The sequence below is a fragment of the Paroedura picta genome, chromosome 1 (genome assembly GCF_049243985.1).
Source record: "Paroedura picta isolate Pp20150507F chromosome 1, Ppicta_v3.0, whole genome shotgun sequence".
Lineage (NCBI taxonomy): Eukaryota > Metazoa > Chordata > Lepidosauria > Squamata > Gekkonidae > Paroedura > Paroedura picta.
In genome coordinates, this window is record NC_135369.1 from 89,158,644 (window position 1) to 89,167,521 (window position 8,878).

The window sequence follows — 8,878 nt, forward strand, 5'->3', positions numbered from 1 at the left end:
CGAAAAAAATAATATTGTGGTAAACTCTCTTAGTTAGATCCAGCAACCCAAGTGGAGATATTTACTCCAATCCACCACTTCTGACGTCCTTTCTAATACCCCAGAATGTTATAGAGGGGTGGTAAGACCCATGTGGACTAAAGCATGAAGGAGGAACAAAATTGCCACCCCTCTTTCATCTATCAGCACAGCTGTACTTGCAGGAAGGGAAAACAATTTCACATCCACCAGTACCTTTTGCTAATACTTAAATGTTTGTTCAGAAGGGAGCATGACCAAGTGGTTGAGTATACAGTATATGTCGCTTCTATCTATGTGTCTGTTTACCAGTCTGCATATATTCCTGCTATTTTTTTCCAGTTAGGGTAGCACATCATACAATTATCCCTTCCTTCCAGGGAACTCAGACATACACAGAGCTAGAAGGGACCTGTTCTATGCCTGAAGCAAGGCAGAAAAAAACAAAACCCTCCCAGATGTCTGGCCAATTTAGCCTTAAGGAAAATTCCTTCTTGACCTTGAAATGGTGATCAGTATTACCCTGGGCCTGTAAGAATGAGAGCTGAGCACTGATTCATTCCTTCATGTCCTCCCTCTCATGATCTGCCTAAGTTCACATAATCAGCGTTGCTGTCAGATGTTAATCTAGACTCTACTTTAAGAACACCGAAGGACTTCCCGTAGAAGCCTGTTCCACTGAGGAACCATTCTAACTGGCAGGAAGTTCTTCCTAATGATTAGCTAAAAACTCATTTGATTTAATTTCAACCCACTGGTTCTGCTCCCACCATCTGGGGCAACAGAAGACAACTCCCCTCCATCTGGTACATGACAATCCTTCAAATACTATCATTTCACATGATCTGAGCACTATAGTTCTTCTGATGCAGACTGCCTGTGGCTGCAAGCTTCACACAATGATGGTGGCAATCCTGGTTTCCTATCCCTGTTCACAACCTGGAGGAGAAACTCACTGTGAGGTTCAGAAGACAGTGTGGGGGACAAGGAAGCAGGCAGCAGAAGGGTCTGGAAAGACGTGGAAGAAAAGACCTACCTGGTAGAATGAGACCCCAGAAGATATGCTCTAGGCCCTACAGGAGCTTCCACAGTTCTGGTCTGCAAAACAGAGCTCTTCAGCCAGGTATTTGGTTGGGGCCAATGAGCAGCAGAACACCCAATGGGCCCTCCTTCACAGAAGTCCCACCCTGGAACTGAGATGGGAACAGAGTTAATCTAACAACATAGACTGGCAGCTATAGTGCATAAGAACTGTTAATGATTTTAAATGTCATTAGTTAGCGCTCTTATTATTTTAATGTTTATTGTTCTCTAAATTGTTGTACACTGTCCCAAGATGGCTATGCCAAGAGAGGCAGTTAAGAATAAAATAATAAAGATGTTGAACAACATAGGGCTCAGATCTGATCCCTGATGAACTTCACCTGTCATGCCTCTCCAAGAGGATTAGGAACCATGAACAAGCACACTTTGGGTGCAATTTGTCAACCAGTTACAAATAGACATGTGCAAAAAGAAAATTGAGGTTTTTTTGGTAGGGGTTCAGGTATATCGGACCCCAAATTTCAGAAAATATTAGGAAAAGCTTTTTTTTCCCCAGCTCTGAGGCATTTGAATTGAGCAAGATCTATTTAAATGCTTTGGGTCTCACATACACATACATACACACACATTGCAGAGCCTGCAAAGCAGCTGCAAGAGAGAATCCTTTCCACAGGATGGGCTTGGGGTCTGCAGGGGATCCCCATTTGAACCTTTGCAGGGGAGAGGGTAGTAAAAAGTATGATTTAAATGGCTGCTGGCCATTAAAATTTTAGCTGATGGTCAGACCTGTCAAATGGTTAAGTTTAAATTATCAGCAGCTATTTAAAGCCTCCCTTTTGCTAACCTCCCCTTCCAAATAGAGTGAAGCAACAAGGATCACTGGAATGGATGCAAGCCTTACAGCAGGTTGGGTACATGTTTGGGGAGGCAAGAAGAGAAAGGAAGCCCTAAAACAGCTCCTAGCTATTTAAACTTAAAAGCTAACAGCCATTTAAACCCTTGCTTTCACTTCCCTCTCTTTGAAAGGGGTGGACCAAAAGGAAGAGTTTAAATGGCTGCTGGCCTCATCAAACTACGTTGAAATGGCCAGCAGCCATTTCAGGACTCCCTTTCACTTCTCCTTCTTTCAAATGGGGAAGCAAAATGGATGGATTAAATAGCTGACTGCCATTTAAACTTAACAGCGGACAGATGAACCATCAAGCTGCTAGGTTTAAATGGTCAGGAGCCATTTCAATGATCCCTTTTGCTCCCTCCTGATTAGAAGTGTGTGTGTTGGGGAATGAAACAGAAAACCGATCAGTATAACTGTCCATGTCCAAATAAAGACCAGGAAAATTTGGCTTTTATTCAGGGCAGCTGTACCAGTACCCAAAACAGAGTAGAGAATCTATATTTGGCTTAGAAAGGTATTTTTTGGTATTTTTTTCAGTTCTGGCAAATGTCTAGTTACCAATAAACTAATGGTAATAGGATCCAAACTGTATTTAACCAATTTGTCAGTGGAAGAGGAGTTCTCTTCTATTTGATCCTCATGAGGACCCTGTGCAGTATGATAGGTAGAGTGTGTGATAGGTAGAGTGTGTTACTGGCCTGATGAGCTTTGTGTCCCAGTGAGCTTTGGGGCAGAATCACAGAGGCCAAGGTCTCTGCATTCCTTGTTTGTCTTTAACCACTGCACTGCACTGGAATCTCAGCTAAGGAGCCCAGGTTCTGTACACAGTACAGTGCTAGAAGAACTAGTGAATCAGCCGTAAGGACACTTCATGTGCTGATGTGATATTGTTCTGTTGATCAAAGTTTGCTAAAATACAAAGGTGTTGGTGTTGGTGTTGTTGTTAGGTGCGAAGTCGTGTCCGACCCATCGCGACCCCATGGACAATGATCCTCCAGGCCTTCCTGTCCCCTACCATTCCCCGGAGTCCATTTAAGCTCGCACCGACTGCTTCGGTGACTCCATCCATCCTTTATTTGCCTAGGGCAGCCAAACATCATGTATCAATCATGCCCCCTATCAGCCCATTTAAACATTTAAAATTTAACTTACATTTTTCTCTGCCTGTTTCTGCGTGTGTGTAGATGTGTTTGTGCAGTGTAAGCCCAAGTGGTATATATATATGCCCACTCCTTGAAGATATAGCAGATATATATAGAAAGTATCTGTTTAATACAAATATCTGGAGGTTGCTTTTGCCGGTAACACTCTGATTTATTTGTGACAGAAAGGTCACACCCTTGTGAGAACCAGAATGTCACAATAGGCTTTTGAGGTCACTAGCATTCCTCTTGTGCTAGATTCAAACAAAATACAAAAGGTCATCCAGTTGGAGATGATGTAAAGCCCTAGCCTGTCTATTGTAATAGCCTTTAAGATGGAGCACAGGAGGAACCATACTTGAGAGGAAAATTTTGCTTTGTAAAAAGAAAAGAAAAAAGCCATTTTTGTCTGATTTATTCCACAGAGCAGCATTAAGCTTTTAACAATCTCTTGGGCTAGATTAAGCTGGAGGATTGGATCAAGACTTGCCAAAGGCTATCCAGGATACCAGGGATTTTGAACATGGATTTCTCCAAACCAAGGACTGTATTTACAGTGCCAAACTATGGTTTTGCTTTTTTCAGTAATACACATTCTTTAACTGCTGGCACTGTCCCTCTAAAAATCAGGGCAAGTTTACTGGAAAGCCTACACACATCTGTTGTACAGCTGAGATACTACTGCATTCCAGTGCTCAGAAGCAGGAGCCTTTGTAGGTTCCCTTTGTCCTTACTGTACATAATAATGGGATTTGCCAAATTCTGCTCTTCTTGCATGACAAAAGACTGGGGATGTCTTTTGACAGGAGGTCATTCCACTCCAGGGTGCCACAGGACACAAAACTGCCATCTTATTGAATAGAAAACTCCCCCCCCCCCCAACGTATTCATGAGAGCTTCCTGCTTGGGGGACCATGAATGAATTTCCTCCAGTCTTCCCATTTTGTTGATCAGACAGTGTTTAGTTGGCCAGTTCAAATGCACCTGTTTTTGGGTGAGGAGGGTCTCTTCGCCCTACCCAGATTCCAGTAAAGTATTGAAAACATTCAATGATCCTGGTCAAAAGGTTGCTTAAAATAGCCAAGATTCTGCTCTGTTGTTTGCAGTTTCTTTTCCCCTAGGGTATCTTACGTACCTGGTAAAATGTGAATGCACCTACCAATACTTCCATATCAGATAAGAGTTAATACTTTATTGGGCAATCTCTCTTTGCCTATCCTGACTCTACATTCTTGGTATGCTGGAGCTGACAAACATCAGCTGCTATTTAACAGGCAGATTCTTTTCAGCTCAAATTTCTCCTTCCTTCTCTTAAATCCCTTCCTAGTCCTTTTGGTGTCATCTTGGTTTTCTTGACACACCTTGATGGAGGCTTGGCAGAACTCACTTCCAGACTTGCATTCAGTTGGCTCAGAGAAAACAAGGCTACATGTTATATTTTGCCCACAGAGTATTTTCCCCATTTTGGTAATGAATATACAGAAACAGAAAGAGAATAACTTTACTTGAGCTACTTCAGGGACATCCACACTCAAAACTTCCTGCATTCTAACATCAGGCTTTAGTAAGTAACAACAACCAGCCCCAGAGGCAATAAAGTGGGAAATGGCCCAGGGATTCTGATGTCAACGTGGTCTTTTTGTGGAATGCAATCAAGACACAGTTCAGAATTCTGCTGGGAAGGTGCACTGGGATGAACACACTTGAGATCTAACAGACCCTGTATTCTATATTAGATTTGTAGCCTTCCTTCTAAGGCAGACTTTCTCAACCTGGACTACGTGAAACCCTGGGGTTTCTTGATGACCCTGGAAGGGTTTCTAGAATGGGTGGAAATTAACTATTTTTAATATATTTATTAAATGTGTTAAACATTTATCAGGTGATATGACCATATATGATCATGTCAACTCCCCCATCCCTCCCAAAATGGCCAATGATGGGCCTAGAGATGATGGGAAGGGGAGGGGCCCTAAACAGCTATGCATCCCAACCATATTCTACATAATTGCGCCACTTTTAAGGTTTCTCAAAGCCTGAAGAATGTTTCTAAGGCATATATAAATACATATGAAAGTGTCTGATATGGTGTCAGACCATTAGCCTGTCAGGGTCCACATTATCTATTTGGTTTGGCAGTAGCTCCCCAGGATCTCAAGCAGAGGTCTTTCACATCACATACTTCCTGGGTGGTAAATGGATCTATGACCTTCTGTATGCAAAGTTATGTTCTGTCACTGAGCCCAACCCTACCCGTATGGTTTCCCTCAACTCATGTTTTCCTACCAGTAATGCTGGAACATGGATTATGTTGAAAAATAACAAAATTTACCTTACTGAGAACCAAACAACACATTATTTTTCCATGCATTTGCAAATGTTTTCATGTGCTCCCTGTAGCCACATAGCAGCTGTGGGAACTGGCCTCTTCTTCCTCTTGCTCTAAAGGAGAACCTATGTGGGCTTGGAACAACACTATGGTGGGGGGGAAGTACTCTCCCCTACTCAGTGTAAAGATATGAAAATCAGCATGTAATCAAATGCTCCCCAACTTGAATTCATTATGGTCGTTTCTCACGGAGTGGAATGAATTAAAACATATTATAGTAACATGCAATGCACTCTTTGGAAAGAAGACTTTTAGCTTCCTTCCTAAAATCCAGCAATTCTTATACATGTAATGAAGAAAGCAGACTCCTCCAACTCAGGGCCTGGGTCTCCAGGAAATGAATCACTGTACAGTGACAAAAGCTTTCTATTAGAAATGTAATGCAGTCTCCAGCAGAAAACTGCTCAGCTTCTGACTGATGCTTTGATAGACAACAAACCATCAATATGACCCTCCAAAGTCCTGGGCTAGGGGAAAAGCAGTCCCAAAAGCATTTAATTAAAAATTTAAAAAGCCAGCACCTATCTGATAATAGCAATTATTTCAATAGAAGTTATTTGGGGTCATTTACAGATGCAAAGTTAGAATTTTACTTAAGGTTTGAGGGGTATTTTTGGACTGAGTTTTATTTAATTCTAGGGGCAAAGCCCATTGTATCCAGGAATACACTGGGTGCTAGAGATTGGTGGTGGGAAGAGGAAGGGGAGGAGTTGTCCAGTCTATAAGGGAATGGGGTGGAATGTGTGTGTTGTGTGAGAGGTTGTGGTGGTGTGGTGTCAAATGAGGGCATGGGTGTGGAGATATGGGTGTCAAGAACCTGTGGTTTGGAATGTTCATTGAATATGGGAAAGGACTGACCTTTAGGAGCTTTCCAGAGCCATGTCTTCAGATATGTGAAGGGAAAATAACTAGAAACTCTTCTTAGGGGGGGGGGATTACATGGCAACCAATTCCTCCCAGTTCTGTATTCAACATCATTTCCCTTCTTGTCCCTCTTCCCTAACACAGGTAGTCACAGTACACAGGTGTCTATTCTGATCCTTCTGTCTCCATTTTTTCACTGTTGATAAAATGTTATGTGCCCACATGCCTCTTTCATGGTTGCTCCTTAGAAGAAGAACTGGATTCTTATACCCTGTTGTTTACCACCCAAAGGAGTCTCAAAGCGGTTTACAAACACCTTTTCCCTTTGTCTCCCCAAAATAGGCAACCTGTGAGGGATGTGGGGCTGTGAGAGGTCTGAGAGAACTGGGAATGGGCTGCAGTGACAGAGCAGGCCTCAGGTGTCTCAGAACATTTTCCAATCGTCTTCCCTTTCTCTCCCCATAGCAGACTTCCCGTGAAGGAGGTAGGGTAGAGAGCCTCACATGGAAGCTGGCAACACTAAGATGAAGTCTCTCTGTGCACAACAGTCTTGACCTTAGTAAGGTTTTTTATACTGTTTTTTTTATTTGCCAGGCCAAGGTTGAAAAAGTCAAGTCAGTCCCCATGTCTCTCCAGCCATTTACTTGTTCACTATTTTCAGGCTGTAAATATTACAGTTTCAGGCAGGAAATATTCTTTATTTAGATCTTCCTTCACTTTCCAGACTCACAGGACTGATGCTGGTCTGCCTGTCTGCACCCCAGAATAAAAACAGTTGCTGGTAAGGGCTGGCTATAGCCCAGGAGGGACACACCTGCACCACTCCCTCCCAACTGCAGCCTGCAAGGCTCTACCTTAGTATCTAGACCGCTGCTCATCCCTAGATTATAATGATCAGCTCTGCAGGCAAAAATGGCTCCTTTGAAGGCTGGACTCTGAGGCATTGTATGATTTTGAAGTCCCACCTCCAAACCTCCAGGAATATTTCCATACCAGGGGTAGCAAACCTCCAGGTGGTGCCTGGGGAGCTCCTGGAATTACAGCTCACCTGCAGAGTAAAAAGATCAGCTCCCCAGGCAGAAAGGGCTACTTTGGACAGGGTTGTGGTGGAGAAGAAACATTTAAGGCCTCCCACACAGGTTGTTGTTGAATTGAAAGAGTTGAGGCCTACTGCACAGGGTTGTTGTGCAGGTGAAACAGGAGACAAAAGAACCTCCGCAACAACATCCAGAATAACGCTGTGCAGTAGGCCTCAAATCTGCAGAGAGTTGCAAAGAAGAAATACACATGGCTTGGCTGTTTCTAACCTCTAGCACCTAGGCCAGCCAAAGCAGTATTTTAAGTGAGAAGGGGCTTTCCTGTGGCCTCTCTTTCAGCAAACTGTTTGGCAGAAGGGGAAAGTTCCCCGCCCTCAGAAGGAATGCTCTCACCCATGCCCTCAGACTCTCCTGCATTGCTCTCAGAAATACCTCCCTCCCTTCAGTCAGGGGCTGTCAGAGGCTCCTTCGCAGCAGGCCTGAAGGGAGGGGGGGGGGGAGAGCATTCACCAGCCTCCTGCCAGCTTGACAGGTGTTCTGAGGCAAAGTGAGGGAAGTTACAATTGGACATGACAGTTAGGGCAGCCTTGGGGAGAAGGCTGGCACAGCCTGTCCAAGCCTCTGTTCTCTGTACAAAAATCAAAGGTTGATCTGATGCACTCAATACTGCCCAGTTTGGAAGTGTGATATGATTTGATTCAAGATCAAGAAGGTCATTATCAGGATGGTGGTGCAAAAGTATACCTCGCACTTTGACTTGCACAGGGGGAAATCCAAGGTGACCTTGCAAAAGAGCTATGTGCTATACGTTTTTGGTGTTTCCACATGTACAAGATTTCAGGAGCAAGCAGAAATGCTGCTCAAAATCCAGGCCACAGTGGTAGATGAACTCTTGGTGAAATGGTACCTTCCTGCTTCTCATCTTGCGGGAGCCCAATGAGTCCCCCGCCCCCCAAACCTTGGTCCAGGAGTTCAATGGGCACTTAGAAAGAGTATAGGGCCAAATGAAATCTTCAGGGGAAAGCACTGCTCATAATTTTATTTTGAACCTTTAAGCATGGCAGTGATATAGCACAGTACTCAGGTAGCAAATTATACCATTACAATTTGTAGGGGAGGGATATATTCAATTACATAAACCATTTCCTTTTACTAGAAATCCACTATCCCATACCTTTTAACATGGGGATATTGAAAATAGCTCCCCTACTTGCTTGAGATGATATAACCCAATCCATCATCACTTCCAAATTTGACCCTCTTATTCTGTCGCATAGAGCCTCTTGTGGCGCAGAGTGGTAAGCGGCAGAAATGCTGTCTGAAGCTGTCTGCCCATAAGGTTGGGAGTTCAATCCCAGCAGCCGGCTCAAGGTTGACTCAGCCTTCCATCCTTCCAAGGTCGGTAAAATGAGTACTCAGTTTGCTGGGGGGTAAAACGGTAATGACTGGGGAAGGTACTGGCAAACCACCCCGTATTGAGTCTGCCATG